The sequence below is a fragment of the Schistocerca serialis genome, chromosome 9 (genome assembly GCF_023864345.2).
Source record: "Schistocerca serialis cubense isolate TAMUIC-IGC-003099 chromosome 9, iqSchSeri2.2, whole genome shotgun sequence".
Lineage (NCBI taxonomy): Eukaryota > Metazoa > Arthropoda > Insecta > Orthoptera > Acrididae > Schistocerca > Schistocerca serialis.
The window spans coordinates 199,212,097-199,232,887 of NC_064646.1; the positions used below are offsets into that span (position 1 = coordinate 199,212,097).

At 40.5% G+C, this 20,791-nt stretch overlaps 1 long non-coding RNA gene across 1 annotated transcript; it reads right to left on the reverse strand.

Annotated features, from left to right (window-relative positions):
• Positions 1-4,446: 4,446 nt before the first annotated feature.
• Positions 4,447-10,728, reverse strand: LOC126418953 (uncharacterized). Its single transcript, XR_007575917.1, has 2 exons — positions 10,647-10,728; positions 4,447-4,743 (listed from the first exon to the last, which is right to left on the reverse strand). It is a non-coding gene; the product is annotated as an uncharacterized LOC126418953 (long non-coding RNA).
• Between the last annotated feature and the right edge of the window lie 10,063 nt (positions 10,729-20,791).

A 20,791-nucleotide genomic window follows, 5' to 3' on the forward strand; every position in this document is an offset into this window, starting at 1 on the left:
AGCCGCTGTTTTTCTTCGAATTTTTCCGTTTATAAAGATACGGGAGTCCTAGGCATATGATTTTTGAGCCAAATATGCAGCATAATTACGTTGAAAATATAATAAACTAAATTTTAATGTTGTGATCTTCATTAGAGAGACCATCATACAGCTTCACTGACAGGGGTTTTGAGTCACGAAATCTCTTAAAAATGTCGTAGCTACAGCCCTTCGCGTGTTCACAGCTCTTCCAGAATGAATTCTTACAGTGAAATAGTGTTACGTATTGCGTCATAACCTTGTGGTAACTCAAAGTATTGGATGCTTTATTTTCTTCCGTGTCAGCAAGTGATGCTTTATCACAGTCAACATAGGTAGATGGATCTTAATATACTCTCCGCCCAAAGTGAAGCGAGCACCCACAAAGGCGTTTGCTACGTGACAATTTACTAATTTAATTTGTCTAACTTGTTTGTCACGCCTTTCAAGTAAAAATATATATGTATGTGCATCTCGCAAGTGAATGAATGTAGCTGGCGAAGAGTTCTCGGGCTTCCAGCCGGGTGGCGATGTCTTCAAACTGCGACGTTTCGACGAGTGACATACTCATCATCTTCGCCAGAAGATGATGAGTATGTCACTCGTCGAAACGTCGCAGTTTGAAGACAAAGCCACCCGGCTGGAAGCCCGAGAACTCTTCGCCAGCTGTATACGCCGGGAAAGCATACATTCACATGAATGAATGTAGCTTAACCACGATCTGTGTAGTAGTATTGCTTCGTTACAAGATTTAAGTGATGTCAGGTGGAACTGATCACTGGTTTTAATATTCCATCAACATTCCCAAAAGTCATACGTCAAACCAGCAAACCCCAGATTTAAGAATCTAACTTCCATGTATAAAATAGTTTTAAATATATGGACACAAACAAGTATTTCGCGAGATCTAGGTAGCAGACCAGAATGGTTATTAATAACGCATCGCGAAGGGAAATCGTGTACGCCCTAGTTCAGCGCAATAGTACGATTGCTTCTCTTTACTCTTCTAGTGGTCACAGCGGGCTTAATCAACATCAGTCTGTGGATTAGATTCTAGAACCATGCCCAAGATAGACCGGAGCTTCACCAATGCAGAGGAAGGGTGAAACCTACTGTTGCTAATAAATATTACACTCCTGGAAATGGAAAAAAGAACACATTGACACCGGTGTGTCAGACCCACCATACTTGCTCCGGACACTGCGAGAGGGCTGTACAAGCAATGATCACACGCACGGCACAGCGGACACACCAGGAACCGCGGTGTTGGCCGTCGAATGGCGCTAGCTGCGCAGAATTTGTGCACCGCCGCCGTCAGTGTCAGCCAGTTTGCCGTGGCATACGGAGCTCCATCGCAGTCTTTAACACTGGTAGCATGCCGCGACAGCGTGGACGTGAACCGTATGTGCAGTTGACGGACTTTGAGCGAGGGCGTATAGTGGGCATGCGGGAGGCCGGGTAGACGCACCACCGAATTGCTCAACACGTGGGGCGTGAGGTCTCCACAGTACATCGATGTTGTCGCCAGTGGTCGGCGGAAGGTGCACGTGCCCGTCGACCTGGGACCGGACCGCAGCGACGCACGGATGCACGCCAAGACCGTAGGATCCTACGCGGTGCCGTAGGGGACCGCACCGCCACTTCCCAGCAAATTAGGGACACTGTTGCTCCTGGGGTATCGGCGAGGACCATTCGCAACCGTCTCCATGAAGCTGGGCTACGGTCCCGCACACCGTTAGGCCGTCTTCCGCTCACGCCCCAACATCGTGCAGCCCGCCTCCAGTGGTGTCGCGACAGGCGTGAATGGAGGGACGAATGGAGACGTGTCGTCTTCAGCGATGAGAGTCGCTTCTGCCTTGGTGCCAATGATGGTCATATGCGTGTTTCGCGCCGTGCAGGTGAGCGCCACAATCAGGACTGCATATGACCGAGGCACACAGGGCCAACACCCGGCATCATGGTGTGGGGAGCGATCTCCTACACTGGCCGTACACCACTGGTGATCGTCGAGGGGACACTGAATAGTGCACGGTACATCCAAACCGTCATCGAACCCATCGTTCTACCATTCCTAGACCGGCAAGGGAACTTGCTATTCCAACAGGATAATGCACGTCCGCATGTATCCCGTGCCACCCAACGTGCTCTAGAAGGTGTAAGTCAACTACCCTGGCCAGCAAGATCTCCGGATCTGTCCCCCATTGAGCATGTTTGGGACTGGATGAAGCGTCGTCTCACGCGGTCTGCACGTCCAGCACGAACGCTGGTCCAACTGAGGCGCCAGGTGGAAATGGCATGGCAAGCCGTTCCACAGGACTACATCCAGCATCTCTACGATCGTCTCCATGGGAGAATAGCAGCCTGCATTGCTGCGAAAGGTGGATATACACTGTACTAGTGCCGACATTGTGCATGCTCTGTTGCCTGTGTCTATGTGCCTGTGGTTCTGTCAGTGTGATCATGTGATGTATCTGACCCCAGGATTGTGTCAATAAAGTTTCCCCTTCCTGGGACAATGAATTCACGGTGTTCTTATTTCAATTTCCAGGAGTGTAGTTTACATTTTGCCTGTTGGCTTTTGATTCCAAGCCGACTTTTGTTAGACGATTTTTCTTGCGTTTTGAAAACACGAATGGCTGGCAGTGTCAAAGTTCTACCCTCCATTGCTGGCGGCAGATAGTCTGCCACCTACGATGGAGGATAAAGCTTTCACAACGGCAGTCACTCTTGCTGCGAAGCCTCAAAAAGTTGTCAAAGAAACGTCGATCGAAGAATCCATGAGAGAAATCAACAGGCAATATGTCAAAAAGTGCTCACGAAAGCGTCAACAATTGTGTGAATATTAATTTACTTAGTACCTACAGTACTTTTTGCAATACTGTTTCTGTGGAGACCACGAAACTCCATAATTCGTCTGTGATCACACCAGGGTATCTGGTTTCCTTTTGCCTTCGAAACGGTGAATTACCGACCATGACAGTAGGATCACGTGCGAGTTTCGCTTTCAGCAAGATGTACTTTGATTTTTGTGTTGCTATCGCAAGTTCACACCCGTTCAACTGTTGCGTTAAAATGTTCATAGCACTATCTGCTTCTTCATCTTGTTCGTCTGCCAATCCACGATCAGCCCTCATGGCCTGTTCCGCCTCACCATCGCTTCCTTGGACTTCATACATTCTTTCTTCAAAGAGGATTATATTCCATCGCTTGTCGGGGGATTCTGTTTCCGTTTCTGTTTTCGTTGCATTACCTTTTTAGTTAATGGCTGTACCTCTAATTATTTTATTATTTATTCATTTTTTCTACTTCTCTTGGGTAGCCTTTCGCTGATCTAAGGACCTTCGTTTCTGATGTTTCAAGATGTCTTAGGGCTTTTAATCTTAATTTGCAAGTTCCTCTTCCGTACAGTACTGTGGGTAGAGTTATGACTTTATAAAATATTGCTGGGGGTTCTCTGCTCGTTTTACCCTTCAACTTATAACACTCCCCGTCTGCTAACTACTGTACCATAACCTCAATGCCAGAAGCAGGTTGTAACATAAAACAATTTTGTAAAAGTAACTATGGCACAAAGCAACAGAGCAGTGTTACCCTCTGAGAGGAATTTTGTTAAGTTGACCGTATTGTTCCTAATGGAAGTGGCTTATCGCAAATGAAAGTTAGAATTACGTTAATATAGGAATAGTGACAAACAAAATTTTGCCTAGCTATACTGTTTATAGAATAAGGGAAACGGTCGCCAGCCTAATTAGGCAAGAGAAAGATTAACATTCTCGTTTATGAAAGTAGGTATAAGTAACTATAATGGACAACACAACAGACACAACCTAGACTTAGCAAGACGCGAGTGCAATGAACTCTAACACACATATGTTTTAAGATTGAAGCTAACAGTTAGAGCAGCAGGAACTATTTTCAAAATTATAACAGGTACAGAAAAACACTATCACTTTCAGGGTTTACACAAACTGAGTGGTCTTTATACTGTTAATATGCACACAAGAGAGACAAACACTTGGCATACATGATAATGTAACGTTTCACAACTGCAGCTTTCTCACTTTTACTACAACGAAACACAATGTTGACAAAACTGCAAGGAATTGACTCTCCTTTTTAGAATTTACTACAGACAACAACGCGATCATTTACTTTATAAGACTCAGCCTAAAGTTTGAAGTTGGTAACAGCACTTTAAATAACAGTTTCAATAGGAAAATTATGATTGGACAAATAACATTTGCTTTAACTCACTCTGTTACCACATTAGCTTTAACTATCTTTCAAATAAGTTCAAGAGGCATTATTTAACAAAGCTCTAGGCTTCAACGTACTTTGAGTAAGGACACTCGGTAATCACTTTACTTCAAACGGAGAGGACCCTGAGAGGTGTTATGATGAGGAGTAAAATCAAGGTAGGTAAATAAATTCCGATATGAATTACCTTATATTTCAGCACACTAACACATCCATTAGGCTGATCCTTCACTGTACATCAATATAGTATTACGTTACAGTGATTGCGCAATGTGGTGGCAACTGCATGTTGGTAGGTGGAATTTCAGGTAGAATTGCCGGACTTTATCGTATCTTCATGGCGATGATTCATACAAATTCCAGAATAGATCCAGCTATTTATCCACCAATCCGAGGCATTGGAAAGAAGCAGTAAAAGCCTCTCTCTGAATCAGCATGATATGCACCTTTACATTGACAGTGCACAAACTGGTAGCTCCTTTCCGACTAGTGGCTCGTCTCCGACTGACTATCAGTTCCACCTTTTCCACCTAGGCCAACCACAATTTGCGCGCGCAACACAGTTCCGTTCCCGAGGGGAACCACACTACCTCTTACATACAGAATAACTGAGAGCCCTAAGTGAGGATCAGCAGTTTACATAATAGCAACCAAATGTATTAAATAAAACAGAACATTTTCACATATTGACACTTCTACAAAAATTACAATCATATACAGTAAGTATTGTTCCCTCCAAATGGGACAAAGAACTTTAAATTACAGATACACTACTTTGCATAGAATCAAATCACGACATCAAAGGTTTGACAAAGAAAAGAGTACACAATTTTATGTTATCGATTCAATCACACTTACAGAAAATCAACAACGTAACATTAAATAAAGGAAAAGCAAAATAAATTCATACAGCATAAGAGCTGTGGTGTTACACATGCCCCATGTTTCATTGAAGTTTCCCGTCAGGGATACTTCAAGGAAACATCCATAACACCTAAGTGGTGCTGGCTGCAAAATAAAATGTATTCCGTTCCAACTTCAGTTGGGAAGAAAAAAAAACATATTACAGACATACAGTATATACACTAAGAAACTTCATATCATTCTTCCAAAAGAGTTTCAAAATAAGGCATCTAAAGCAATTTTCAATTTCACACTGGTTTAAGGAAACTAATTTTGCATCATTACACAAGATATCTTTAAGCATGTTCATTTTATACACACATAGTTCAAATAATTGACAAACGGTACACAAACTAATCTACATATTAGTAGAAAAGGTATAGCGTTCAAAATAAAATAAAAGAATAAACACATATACAATAGCACAGAACATTTTAACTTAACAAAACAGAAGTTTGTTTCTCAATAATTTTAAAAGAATGTAAAATTTCACAGACACACAAGTATATTAATGATCACAGTACATTTTACAAGGTTCAGCAATTAATGAAATATTGAAAATATCAGTTTGCATCCACATATGTACAAAAATTTACACAAACAGCTATGGAAACCTTTTCCAACTGACTCCTTAAATACCAAAGTAACTTTGCAAGGTTTTTTCAAATTAATTAACTTTAAAGCTGCTCTTCATTAATAGCAGTCCAAAATAAGTGTTCAATCGAAAATAAACATTTCCTAAGCAAAGTTAAACAGTACACTATAATAAATAAGCAACAACCTCAAACAGGCCTCAAGATTAACAAAACAACAATCCACTTTCAGGTAACACTCAGATATAATAATAATAATAATAAAGTCATGCATTATATTAACAACATATATACAAATACAGCACCCTGCCTACAGTCTCTTTATTAACAAGGCAGTCTTTTATGGTTCATAAAACAGTTACTAAGTCTGGTGGCTTTTTAGGCCTCCTACTTTCTACATCTTTCACTAACTTATTCAGATCTTGCCAACGTTTTGTTTCATCAGGTGGCTTTTTAGGTTTTGGAATTTCAAAGTCTTTAGCAAGGTACAACATCTCCTGCTCTGCTATTATTTTATCAGGTGGTTCTTTTTGTTCTTGTGCCTCACACTTACTCAAAACATTAGTTAAAGCTTGCCCCAATATAGTGTTATCATGAGGTTCTTTTTGTTCCTGTGATTCACACTCTTTCAAAACATTTGTTAAGGCTTGCCCCAGTATAGTATCATCTGGAGGTTCCTGCAAATTATGCCCCTGTGTTACATTACTAAATAATTCATTCGGTTTTGGCCCAGTTCTACTTCCTGTATCTTGCTTTGGAAAAATGTCACTAATTTTCTCATACCCTCTTTCAGTAAAAGTATATTCACTTTCATTTACACCTGAGAATTCATCTTCACTGGAGTCATCACTACTCTTTTCCTCACCATCAGAATTACTTAAGTACTCGACTTTTGAACAATAGGGAAAGTTGGTATATTCATTCTTATCTGTATTCATATACCCTTCATTATCTGAACTATCACTGATTTCATTTTCGTCATCAGATTCGAGCAGAAAAGCAACTTTTAAACAGTGGAGCAGATTATCGCTAGATGTCTCAGCCACTTCGTTTTCCGACTCCTTTTCTACATAATGCACATCGTTTTGACAGTCAGGCACTTCTGTTATATCACTTTGAACGATTTCAGCCTTAACTTCATACTTAGTATAATCGTCACATACTTCAATAACTTTCATTTCATTTTCTTCCATGCTGTCATTTTCAGGTAATCGTGCGAAATTCTTACTAGACCTTTCTACATCAAAACTATTAAACACCTTTCCATCAACAATAATTTCATCTGCACTGCTCATAATGTCATGATTACTAACGTCCTCCTCTACCTCATTTTTGCCTATTATTAATTGTGCACACGTCTTTTGCGTGGCATATTCTACCTCCCTTTCCTCTTTATTCATCATAACTTCCCTCACATCTACGTCTTTTACCTCATACACATCATTAACAGTGCCAATATTTCCCTCTTTACGTGCCTTTTCTGGCTCCATTTCATTCTTTAGTAAAGTCTTTTCGCGCGATTTCAACATTGAGTTATCATTATCATATGACATATTAACTTTATTTTCATCTCTACATTCATCTACTACTGAAACTGGCCATCGGAAGTGTCCGATCCCGCCTCTTCTGTCTCTCTCTACGGCAGCCATCTTGTTCCGACGTCTGCCATTTGTGTCTGCTGCCAAGTGCAATGTACGCTGCTTCGGCAACGGCTGGCCCGAGCACGAAGGGTCACGTGACTTCGCACTGGGAACGCCACTATGTATCATTCCGCGCCCGTCTACTATAGGCGCGCCCTTAACCTTCCTGCCCCGTAGTTCACGTCTTTCCTTCTCGAATCTAATATTTGGCATCTTTTCTTTGGGCCCAAAACCGGTTTCCGCGTGAATCCGGCCCGTAACACACGCGGTCTTTAGTTTTCCATTTCGTCTCTAGTTTGGGAATTTCGTGCTATGTATCCTCTGCCGCGCGTCGTATAATTTCCTCTACCTCTCGCACGACCTCTTTGAATCGTGTTTACACGAAATCTATCGTTTTCCTGTCGTTCAGCTTGGTCATTACTTTCTCGCGAATAATTATTGTTATTATGGGGAAGGTACTCGCGATTTCTTCGCCAGTGATCTTCATCCTCTACCCTTTCCAAGAACGCAGAAAAACTACTGTGTGTACTCCCAACATATCGTTTCGAATCCTCAGGCAGTTTCTGCCAAAGAACCCAAACGATCTCAGCTTCAGTTCTTCTAGCCTTCAAATGTATCAGTTTTCTGTACCATGATTCGCAGAATTCTTTCATGGTTTGCCTACCTCTGATGTCATACAACCTGGCCATTAGAAATTCACGCCACAACTGGTCTTGTTTTTGTTCTGACCAGTATTCGTCAATAAATTTTTGTTTAAACGTTTCAAAATACATCTGGTTAGTATCCAGATTCAACCCCCATCTTTTTGCTTCTCCCGTTAGTGCACTAATTACAACATTAATTTTTTCCTGATCAGACAAATATTCAGGAAAATTTCTTTCGCAATTCTTTATAAAGTCTAGGGGGTGCCATCCATTATGCCTCTTTGCAGGGTCGAATTTCTCTTCGCCCTCTAATATTTTACAGAGAGGCATTCTTTCAGTAAAATGTGTAGGTCCGGTTTGTATTTTCCTTTCCAAGTCATACACTTTGCCTTGGATTTGTGAAGTGTTATGCTCATACTTCTTTTCGCAAGTAATAATCTGTTTGGTTAGAGCTCTGCTTGTTTCTGTTACAGACTGTTTGATCTGTGCAAATTCCGCGTTACACTCTGTTTGTATCTCGGATTTAATACCGAATACCTTTTCGTCAACCTTAGTACAGACTAAGGGTTCAATTTGATCTTGAATTTTAATTACTTCAGAGTCAAATCTTTCGTTAATGTCATCAATTTGTCCTTGTATGTTGGCAATATTGCCATTGATGACAGTAATTTCGCTTTTGAGGTTTTTAATTTCATTACTCACAATGTCTACTTTTACATCAACTTTCTCAATCTGTTTACTAATATCGCTACCTTGTGTGGTAATTAACTGCCCCTGTGCTGCAATTTGTGCATTAATATTGTCATTTTGTGCAGACAGTATTTTAAGCAAGTCAGTCAGATTTAATGTCTTTTCACTTTTAGGTTCTACTGCCTTTTCGTGTTCAGATCCTACACCCCTTTCTGGTTTTGGTGATTCAAACATATCCCTCGATTCATCAGCATAGCCACTGTCTTCGACAACATCGCCTACATTGTCTTGCTTAGTACGCGCTACACACATAGCTTCGATCTGTTTATTAATGTCTGCGTGATAACGTACGTAATTTAACTCGCGCGTCATGCCATCTGTTGGTGTGCTGCCTGAACTGCTCTCGGTTGCATTTTGCTCTCGCGCGTCTAAATTTATTTCTAATTTCCTGTCCATTTTAGCTATTATTAAGTACTGATACCTTTTATTTTTAATTTAAACTGAACTTTCACTACTAGTTCTGTCAAGTAATGTACAGGTTCGTGCCGCTGGACGTTTTATGTTCACTCAATGTTTGTAAAATGCTAACTACTTATAATTTTTTCCGTCTGTAGGTGCAAACTGAACAACGTCCTGTCACGCGGCGCCACGTATAACACTCCCCGTCTGCTAACTACTGTACCATAACCTCAATGCCAGAAGCAGGTTGTAACATAAAACAATTTTGTAAAAGTAACTATGGCACAAAGCAACAGAGCAGTGTTACCCTCTGAGAGGAATTTTGTTAAGTTGACCGTATTGTTCCTAATGGAAGTGGCTTATCGGAAATGAAAGTTAGAATTACGTTAATATAGGAATAGTGACAAACAAAATTTTGCCTAGCTATACTGTTTATAGAATAAGGGAAACGGTCGCCAGCCTAATTAGGCAAGAGAAAGATTAACATTCTCGTTTATGAAAGTAGGTATAAGTAACTATAACGGACAACACAACAGACACAACCTAGACTTAGCAAGACGCGAGTGCAATGAACTCTAACACACATATGTTTTAAGATTGAAGCTAACAGTTAGAGCAGCAGGAACTATTTTCAAAATTATAACAGGTACAGAAAAACACTATCACTTTCAGGGTTTACACAAACTGAGTGGTCTTTATACTGTTAATATGCACACAAGAGAGACAAACACTTGGCATACATGATAATGTAACGTTTCACAACTGCAGCTTTCTCACTTTTACTACAACGAAACACAATGTTGACAAAACTGCAAGGAATTGACTCTCCTTTTTAGAATTTACTACAGACAACAACGCGATCATTTACTTTATAAGACTCAGCCTAAAGTTTGAAGTTGGTAACAGCACTTTAAATAACAGTTTCAATAGGAAAATTATGATTGGACAAATAACATTTGCTTTAACTCACTCTGTTACCACATTAGCTTTAACTATCTTTCAAATAAGTTCAAGAGGCATTATTTAACAAAGCTCTAGGCTTCAACGTACTTTGAGTAAGGACACTCGGTAATCACTTTACTTCAAACGGAGAGGACCCTGAGAGGTGTTATGATGAGGAGTAAAATCAAGGTAGGTAAATAAATTCCGATATGAATTACCTTATATTTCAGCACACTAACACATCCATTAGGCTGATCCTTCACTGTACATCAATATAGTATTACGTTACAGTGATTGCGCAATGTGGTGGCAACTGCATGTTGGTAGGTGGAATTTCAGGTAGAATTGCCGGACTTTATCGTATCTTCATGGCGATGATTCATACAAATTCCAGAATAGATCCAGCTATTTATCCACCCATCCGAGGCATTGGAAAGAAGCAGTAAAAGCCTCTCTCTGAATCAGCATGATATGCACCTTTACATTGACAGTGCACAAACTGGTAGCTCCTTTCCGACTAGTGGCTCGTCTCCGACTGACTATCAGTTCCACCTTTTCCACCTAGGCCAACCACAATTTGCGCGCGCTACACAGTTCCGTTCCCGAGGGGAACCACACTACCTCTTACATACAGAATAACTGAGAGCCCTAAGTGAGGATCAGCAGTTTACATAATAGCAACCAAATGTATTAAATAAAACAGAACATTTTCACATATTGACACTTCTACAAAAATTACAATCATATACAGTAAGTATTGTTCCCTCCAAATGGGACAAAGAACTTTAAATTACAGATACACTACTTTGCATAGAATCAAATCACGACATCAAAGGTTTGACAAAGAAAAGAGTACACAATTTTATGTTATCGATTCAATCACACTTACAGAAAATCAACAACGTAACATTAAATAAAGGAAAAGCAAAATAAATTCATACAGCATAAGAGCTGTGGTGTTACAAACTTAGTTATTATATGTTGATAGCTGTTAATTTTCGTATTTATATCATTCTTGTCATCAAAAGTTATATCACATCCAAGGTACTGGAAACCGGACACCTGACCTATAACTATATTGTTGACGATTATCTCAGTCCTTATGGGGTATTTTCCTAGAAAGGCCATTGTTGTTGATATCTATTCAAAAAATTTTAATTTAGACGTATATTGTTTAATCTCTGTACCGTAATTTGTAATTTGTCTTCACTGTCTTCTATGATAACCTGGTCGTCGGCAAAAGCATCATATTTAGTTTTCCTGGCTCAGTTCTTATACTTTCAGATATTCTGTCCTTCATTCAATCCCTGACCAGGTCATTAATGTAGATATTGAACTGCTGAGGTGACTTACTACTGCACTGCCTTACTTCCTTTTTCATCTCTATTCCTAGCACCAGCTCTTTGCCAGTATCTATTCTTATTCTGTCTATCAGCTTTTGGTTCGATTTCTTGACTAGTGTCCCCTGCGACCAGCAGAAGCTATCACTTCCTGTACAGCTCATTCCTGTTATAACTACCACGAGAGTGGTTCCAAGTTTAGGAATTATGCTTAAAGTATTTTCGAAGCTACTACGTGTTCCAACTATGAAACACTCGATGTATATAGTCTGGATAATTTCGCTGCCTTTTAACCTAAAAACTAGTTTTTTACATGTTTTAATGTTTGTGATATCGTATCTCGTCAACTATGTGCCTTACAGTAATAAATTTTTGCTGTTACATTCATTGATATATGTCGACTTAATCTACAAAAGTGTCTTGCAAAGAGAAGTAACAGTAAAAAAATCATACATTACAACAACACGCGTCATGTTGAACTTTCACTGGGTGGCATTTTATACAAAAACTAGTTTTCCTATTCATATAAATATTTTTGACGTCATATCTCCTGTACTGTGTGTTGTGCGTTGATATAATTGACAGGTACGAGCACACTGAGTGGTATATGCGGCTACTGTCTACAAACGGACTTGCGAGTAGAGTCAGTAGTTAAGAAATAATTAATTTAAAAGTCATTCGTCACGCTGCAGTTTGGCTGCACGAACAGCACAACTGTACTTAAAGTATTTTTCTTTCATCATTTTGTCTGGGGAGAGGAGCATCAAAGAGAAAAGTAAAATTTCTTAGAAGTTTGAAATCGCGTTTAGTCGGGATTGTTGCGCGCAATCAAGACAAACACAACACACAACTTCTAATTGTATATCTTATCTTGCTTTGTTAAACATGTAACATATGATTATAACTCTTAATCAGTAGCTTATGACAGCATTTTAAATGACTCATTTCAGTCTACAACCACGCAAAGTATTGAAAATCTTTGGTACCTCCGGCAGCCGTTAGGTAGGACACCTCTGAATAGAACATGATTCCGGGATAGCTGTGTACTTCCATTGTAATCTGCACAGCACTATTATGGTTTGCTAACCATCCAAAGTTTTGGTAGTGTACCGCCTCAATATACACTGAGGTAACATAAGCCATGGGATGCCTCCTAATATAGTGTCGGACTTCCTTCTGCACGGCACACTGCAGCTACTCGGCTTGGCGCATTGTCATCCATAAATATTCCATTGTTTGTTTGAAACCATGAAGTCCATGTATGGTTTCAAATGATCTTTAAGTCGCCGAACATCCAGAGCTACCACTCCCTTCCATGTAAACACAGCCCACACCATTATAGAGCAATCACCAGCTTGTTGATAACTTGGGCCCATGAATTTGTGGGATCTGAGCCAAACTCGAATCGTATCATCAGCTACTACCAACTGAAATCGACACTGATCTGACCAGGCACAGTCTTCCATTCAGAAATGGTTCAAATGGCTCTGAGCACTATGGGACTTAACTTCTGTGGTCATCAGTCCCCTAGAACTTAGGACTACATACATCTAACTGACCTAAGGACATCACACTCATCCATGCCTGAGGCATTATTCGAACCTGCGACCGTAGCGCCTAGAACCGCTCGGCCTCCCCGGCCGGCAGTCTTCCATTCGTTTACGGTCCAGCTGATATGATCACGAGCCCAGGAGAGGTGCTGCGGGCTATGTCGTGCTGGTAGCAAAGGCACTCGCGTCGGTCGTTTGCTGCCACAGCATATTAACCCTAAATGTCGCTTCAGTGTCCTAAGAGATACGTTCGTCGTAGGTCCCACATTAATTTCTGCGATTATCCAATGCAGTATTGTTGGTGTTAGCACTAAGAACTCTTCACAAACACCATTGCTCTCGGTCGTTAAGGCCTTCTACTGGTGCGTTTCCGTGTTGAGAGGTTATGCTTGAAATGTGGCACACTCTTGATTTTATGGTCTCGGAATACTGAATTACCCACCGGTTTCTGAAATGAAATGTCCCATTCCTCTATCTCCAACTACCACTCCGCGTTCAGTGCCTGTTAATTCCCGGTGTGCGGCCATAAAGAAGACAGAAACCTTTCCACACGAATCACCTGAGTACAAGTTACTTCCGTCAAAGAGATGCTCTGTTATACCTTGTGTACACGATATTACAGCCACCTGTAAATGCGCATAACACTACCCCAAGACTCTTGTCATCTCAGTGGAAAAGTCTTCTACATATGTAGCTACTTGGTAACAGCTTTTACCAAATTTTAAGATGCATCGATAAAAATACAGTTCTCTCCCACCTGTTATAACTTTCAATAAAGTGTTTTGTTTATGCCATATACTCTTCTGTAGGCTAGAATCTAAAAACTCCATTGTCCGTATCCAAAATCTGACAGTTAATCAACAGCAGAAAAACGAACAAAATGCCATCGTGAGATACAGAGCATATTGACCAATTTTGAAAACCGCCGAGCAGTTGATCCTTCTCATGGGAATGTGGATTGTATGTCGCATTGGAGGAGGGACATTGAAAAATTCCATAAGAAACTATACTATCAAACAGGAGGTTAGACTTTGGTCACAAGCAGGGCAAAGGCGAGAGATCCGCCCTAGGTGGTTTTAGTGTACAGCCAGCAGCGCAAGCCAATGTGAATTCTGAAAACCATATCATTTTTGATGGACAAAGAGAACGAGGAAAACCAATAAAGCTAGGATCTAACGTTCCATCGTCTACGATATCATTAAAAATTATGGGAGAATTGGGAAGTAAGCTCCCCTTGAAAGTAAACATCCTGGCATTTGCCTTAGACGATGAAATGAAATGATCGTGTGACATTCTGACATTGTTGGCCTGGAGGCCCCATCCGGGGAAGTTCGGCCGTCGGGTTGGAAGTCTAATTTCAGGTGACGCCGCATTGGGCGGCTTGAGCGTCTCCAAACGATAAGTCTACGACCAAGGACGAAGAACATTGCCCTGATACACTTAATCACTTTACAAACATAGGATAAAATGCACTGGATTGAAGAAGGAGCAAATGCTCCTCCCCAAACAAGAAACCATAGAACAGTGATAGAAAGAAAAAGATTAATGCCTCAGCGTTCAACGGTGCCTAGTAAAATCTCAGGTAAAGGTGTTATAGGATTAGAGTACAAATTAATGGTAAGTCATCGGCGGATTTTTGTGGGTACCTTTCACTGTATTCCATACACAGCTACGAAGGTGAGCATAGAGCACGTTCACGACAGTTGTGCCACTTAACACCGCCTGCAGCTCGCCCTGTTGGATACTTGCTGTTTGTAAACTATTTCCGTTTGTCCTCCTATCTTCAGCAGCTGTTAGCTTATAAAGCATCAGACATTAAAGAGGAATAAATAACATCAGGCAGTGGAAGAAATGCATCGGACGTTTGTGTTTGCTAAATATACCACTATAAAAAGGCACACAAGGGAAGATTAATATTAAAATCCCACAAGTATCAAACTCTTTGATTCCCGTCTGTGCCGATAACAGAGTTCTCCAATTGTAGGTACCTAAGTCACGTATGACACTTGATGAAAGTGTGGCAGTTGCAGCGTATTTTGTTGTCATAGCGAGAATAAAGCATCAGGCAAATCGATGGATCGCCCCCACGCTATCTCCGTCCGTTGTCTGCGAGACTGTCGGCTCTATGCCATATACTATCTCCTGAGGAGACTTCCAGTCGCATCTCTGAATGTCTACGGAGGACTGACAGGTTGTGGTCACACAGAGTATATCGATATATCATTACCGAGTATGGCCGCATTAGCGATCTGGATAGTCACACTACTTCTTCATTAATTTTTATACTAGGCAGTTAATACATATTACGTGAAGTCTAATTTTATAAAATAGGTTTATGAGTTTGTATCCTCTTTTACGTGAGGGACACGGCAACTGAGTGAGTGGCGACGGTGATCACGACTTCACTGTGGACTAGGGTCGCAGGAAGTAAGCTTCACAGAGTTGGTGGCTGTGCAAAAGAAGAACATGCCCAAAGCTACACTGAATTCATGTGTGCACTATTCTTAAACAGTATAAAATTAAATAAAATGGTGCATAAAATCTTATACCTTCAGTTCTGTCTGAACCTTATATTGGTCAAAATCGATATTACCCACGATTACTTTAATATAACCGCTGACGAATTTCAAGTTCTTATGTGGCAAAAGAATGTAGCTCTGTGAAATAAAACTGTTTAAAGTGTTGAAGAGAACTGTGTTGGTGTAATAAATTTCTTCGAATGTTTCTTAAATAAAGATGAATTGAGATTTTTCTACTAAACTAATCGTAAAGTTGACAGGAAACATGGAGATAAAATCTCAGCTGATCGCGATGCTTTAGGGGTGATATGTAGTGACTGGTATATAGTCATATCTAAAGTTCCAATATTACAAATTTGCAATTTTAACTTGGAATATTTGATATTAGAGTAGTGAAGTAACAAGAAGTGTTGTAATAGTGGGAAGTCCTTCAAGTAAATTTCCATAAAATGATCAGATTGAGAATAAAATGAAAATAATAAATGTGCTTTTATGTGACTATACTTAGTTGATTTATCAGATAGTCTGGTTGATAAATTACTGCAGTTTTGTGTTATGTTTGACTTCGAACTTTACAATTGTCTCAGTCTTCTATGAACCACGTCCTGATTTACCAAGTCTAAGTGTACTGTCCACGTTACGAACTTAAATTAAAAACAGGTATTGACTCGCATGTAATCTTTCTTGGCGGTTTTCCCAAAACTGTCTCTTATCTTGTTAAATCCTTATGTAGGCACAATGCACTAGTAAATCAAATCGTATCTATAATTGTGCATGATGACTACAAGCAATAATGACATATGCGAACGATTGCAGTTCTAATTCGCTCCATCTTTTTTCCTTTTGACGTGGTGAATGGTCCCTGTGATGTGTTGCGTCCTGAGGCTTTTGGATGTCTGGCGAAGACGGCGGATAACTACAGGAACTGCAAGTGTCATAAAAATATTTTTCCCGTATGCCCAAGTCTCAGCCAGGTACATGCTGAAAAGAGCATTTTCCAAGCTGAACCCAGTAAGGCGACGAATAAGGGTGGCACAGCCTGTTATGAAGTTTGACTGTGCATGTAGTGCAAAGAATCTCTTTTACCAGAGATAAAATCTGAAAGACAAGAGAAAACGTAATACTGCTAGGAGCCTGTACATAAGAACAGAATGAGTCCAACATTAATTTTTGTTTAAAATTTACCAGTTAGGCCCCTGATTCGCATGTGGCATTTCTTTTTATTATTCAGGAGAGTTCTCACATATGTGTACTTACGTACCTTCTCATTGGCCATAACCAGAAATCTTCTACTGCCCTCCAAGGGCGCAAGTACTGCTTTGGTTAACCATGGTATTAGCATATTTACTAAACTGTCATTGGCCAAACCTCGCAAGAGCTGTAGCTGTTGGTCAGCAACATTATGGTGCTGGCAGAACCAGCTAAGCTTTGAAGAGGAATTAAGGAACTACTTGCTCCAGAGGCCTGATAGGCCTTAAGACTGCTTAGTGACCATTTGCATAATAGGCATCATCAAGTACAGTATGCCTCGTCTCAGAACTGGACAGTGAGACGTCTCCAACAGAGGACATAAGTCAGATTCCAGGCCTGAACTTAGAATGCTCAGTGATTGCTGCAGCAATCCCTTATTGTCATACGTCACTAACATCGTGAGCATGGCCATATCAGCATTGACCCAGCCAAAGCAAATGCAGAAGTCGTCTATCTTGATTATTTTATCATGGTTTGAGGCCAAAGTCGTATAACACTTTTTAAATGAAAGTTCCGCCATATGACTTTATAGGACGTTTTTTTACTAAACGATCATGATTTTAGCCTTCGGTCATTTTCAAGCATCGCAGTGTTGGTTATGGTCAGTATATATTAAACTACGTAACCAATATTCCGATGATAACTTCCTTTATAGAAGTCTGATCATGTCCATCATTTTAGCAAGCAAACTGCCCCAAGACCGAAATCTTTATTGTACAGTAGAATAAACGGTCTATACAGTTGCATGGCGGTACTTACATGTAAAAAACAATAAAAAATTAAGAAACCGTTTATTTTGCAACAAGGTTGCATTTTGCTGATCTAATGTTCGGAGCCAGTTAGCTGCGCCTACTATGCTCTTACGTGAGGCTACTGATGTTCGATCATGCTTTTCCTGAAGTCTAGGTCGGAAGTCGTTGGTCGTATCTGCAAACACTGTTTTGTATCATACCCATGGTACCTAGCCATTTGTACCGAGGCTGTAGTACATGTTTTCAATCTCTTGTTTTTTCAGTCTCTTGTTCCCCTGATAACTGATTGTATTCTTGATTCAGCGGACAAGAGGTTTTTGCTGTCCTTTAGCAATAATTCAGTTTGCTATACAGACCCTCAGTTTCATGTCATGGTTTGATGGATCGTATTACCAATATGTCCGTGTGAGACATGGCCCCCCATATTTTCATTCTTAGTTGCTTGACCTTGGAAATTTAATAACACAAACCCTTTTCATCTCTGTGACTTCGTTTTCTCTTAATTTGTATGATTTTATGGAGAGTGGTCTATCGCTGTGTATCACCGGGGATAAATTATGTAACATCTCAGAATCGTGCTACATGATGAACCGACACCGCGGAGTACGTAGTTCACATATCAGCAATTCATAGAAGTCGAAGAGGCGGCAGTTGCTAGAAACCAAATCATTATGTCACCTAACTATGCAGCTGTTGTATTACAACAGCTGCTATAGCCGGAAGAGCTATTATGTGTAAAATGTAACAATTTACTCGATTGCAGGCCTAGGGAAACAGATATTTCAGTTTTTGTCCCCATTGCCACTATCGGATTATGATTCGTGGATGACGGGTATTCACAGCCCCTTCGACGGTGCTGTCCCCTTAGAAGGAGCCGAGTACTTCTACCTTTTGGTTTCTTAGTACTGAAGTGCGTCTTTACCTTCACGTTTTGATGAACGACCGATTTGCTAAGGTTGAGCAACCAGGCGATGTGCATTAGTTAAATGCAGCACCTCTTGTGCCGTTCTTATCGTCCGTAGCAAATGTTGTGGGTTGGCAGAAGAGCCAACACCGGGTTACAAGAGGAAGCCAAAAGGCACGCGTCTTAGCTCACGCAGGCTGGCGTGAGGTCTGGAAGAGGACAAGGAAAAAACAGACGTAGCTGGTGGAATACTTAACTTTAATCCATAAATGGTGAACGTCGCTCTTGAAGGTACATTATTCATAATATCAATAGTAACTGGTAATGGCGCCTTGCTAGGTCGTAGCAAATGACGTAGCTGAAGGCTGTGCTAACTATCGTCTCGGCAAATGAGAGCGAATTTTGTCAGTGAACCATCGCTAGCAAAGTCGGTTGTACAACTGAGGCGAGTGCTAGGAAGTCTCTCTAGACCTGCCGTGTGGCGGCGCTCGGTCTGCAATCACTGATAGTGGCGACACGCGGGTCCGACGTATACTAGGCTACCACCTAGCAAGTGTGGTGTCTGGCGGTGACACCACCGAAAATATTTCTTCCAATTACAGCTCGTAACGCCACATTCCAGACAAACGCTAATTGGTGTGGTTAAAAAATACAGTAACCCCTGTCTTAGGAGTTTTACCTATATTTTAAATCAACATCGTGCATTTTCTGCTTTGTTTGTCGATGAGCCGCAGGAGATAGATATTTTCTGATGCTCATTCCATTTAATATTAAAAAAATTATGTTGTATGTCCCTGGCATGTGTAGCATACACGACGAAACGCTTCACGTTATCCATTAGTTGGAAAGCTCTCGGCCATGTCTACTCAGTACAGGAACCGTACCCAACAAACGAAACGCTTCAGAATATTGGTGAAAACATTCTAGCATCCTAAATAAAAGAAATGAGTTTTCTTTATGTTACATGGGAATATTAGACTGATTGTTGATAGCACAGGGCTGCTGCAGTGGAATATCCGAACGGAATTGAGGATACTATGTAACAATATTCATTATTTAGCAAAACATAAGGGTACTGCACACTGCTAGAAACGTCGACATCCAGATTGTAACAGCCGGTGTTTAGCCCAGAAAAAAATTAAATACATAAAATCTTGAGTTCAATATATGTATGAATATATACGTACTCCTGAGGTCATAAAAAATTAATAATCGTACGTTAAACATTTTTAATGTGAGAGGGGGTGGGGTATCGAAAATAAATTGATGTTTCAAAGTAAATTCAGAATTTAAGTCCAAAAATAATAATTTCATAAATCATAAGCACGCTGAGCATGAATGATGCAACCAGCCCTTCCGAAAAGGGGAAATTTAAGCAAAATACAATTCTGAAAAATTGATATAATCAAAATTACTGCGGGGAAAGTCATCTAGGCAAGAGGTTCAGCTATCAAAACTCTGGCCGGATGGGCCCAGTAGCATAGGAACTCTTTAATCCTTTAACTTAAAACAACATGGCTTATAAACTATATAATTTAGAGAGAGGGCATTTTCTTGGCAATATACTCCATTTATGGTGCCATTCCACTATGGCACCCCTCAGAGAGCAGGGCCGGCCTGACTGCCGTCCAGTGTAGTCAGGACTGCCACAACGCCTGAGTAAGCGTCCGACACGACAGGGATAACATAGATCCCACTCTACAACACAGAAAAAAACAATAGTTTCACGGCCAAGAGTGACGGTATTTGTCTAGCCGACAAGCATCAGTATAAGACAACGAACCTTCATTTTAATCATCAAGAGAAAGCAAGTATATTTTTAATAATTCTCAACAAGGGCAGCTGCACGCTTCATTTCGCCAACATCAATCTATTTTTAAACAGCCACCGAAGGAAGTGAAAATCAATGAAACCACTACTCCACCTTCCTGATGTAGCTACAACCAAAGGAGACAGTGGACCAGTATTTAATTCCATAAAACAATCGACTAAAGCACTAGGTAATTAAAACAAATACAGATTCACCTAAGCAAGCCCAATTTGTGGAACGTCCCCTATGAACAATTATACATGACTGTGCTTAAACTGACACACAATATTTTTTTAGCGCAACGCAATCTGACTTTCAATACTCCCTACAAAGGAATGGCCCTGAGTAACATTAACCTATACCTTTCACAAATCACTTACCTCACAAAAATCTTCGTTACTCGAACTACTGCAATACAGCAAGCGCCACTACTGCCAGCTAAATAAAAGATTCAAACTACTGAAGGCACTGACTACTGATAGGCGTAGATAGCAAATGAAAGATTTTAATAGAGAACAA